A 726-nucleotide genomic window follows, 5' to 3' on the forward strand; every position below is an offset into this window, starting at 1 on the left:
GTGGCATTTATATGTTCGGGGCCATCTGCTGTTGGAGTAATGAAAGGCAAACTGGAAAAACAGTAAGATAATGAGTAAACATCACAAAGGTGAGATCCAGCAGTCAAACGCAGGAAGAAGATTTATCACATGCCAATTATTGGTTTGAGACTAGGATGACAGCTCTACATTTGCTCTCTCACCAGCCTCTATGAAACATTGAAGAGCTTGCTTGTCTTTCAAAACCTCCACGCTTCTACTCTTTGAAAGCTCTCAGCAAACTTATTCAACTGGTTGGGCTAGAGTTGGTCTTGCCATCAACGACTAATCTCAAATCCTGCTAAAATGTTCTGCATTTAGAGCAGGCCAGTTCATCAAGGTGGCTAGACTAACAGGCCATTTCTAGTGAATTAGCAGGTATCCAACGCATACATATATTTATTTGTAACAAAATCCCATACAATTTCACCATTGAAATAGGTCACACATAATCCAATTAAGTCTTGACTAATCAAGTAAGCTCCATTTAGTCGAACAACCAGCTCTGAAACTTTCACACATATATTTATTTTTACTTTCATCAGGGTTTTGGCAGCAAATGATATATACCTGCCTGCTCTGAAAAATATTTTTGAAAGATCTCTTATCCCCTCAGCTTCACTAAATCTTGCTCATTTCCACACATTAATAAATACATACAATATGTTGTGTATGGTCCCACACCATGTGATAGTGGGACCACCACAC

General features: G+C 38.8%; 1 pseudogene; it reads right to left on the bottom strand.

The window, feature by feature from the left end:
- The window catches only part of LOC105130817 (heat shock 70 kDa protein 6, chloroplastic-like), a 7,959-nt pseudogene that overhangs the window by 2,422 nt on the left and 4,811 nt on the right, over nucleotides 1-726 (bottom strand).

The sequence above is a fragment of the Populus euphratica genome, unplaced genomic scaffold, assembly GCF_000495115.2.
Source record: "Populus euphratica unplaced genomic scaffold, PopEup_1.0 scaffold29.1, whole genome shotgun sequence".
NCBI classification, from domain to species: Eukaryota; Viridiplantae; Streptophyta; class Magnoliopsida; order Malpighiales; family Salicaceae; genus Populus; species Populus euphratica.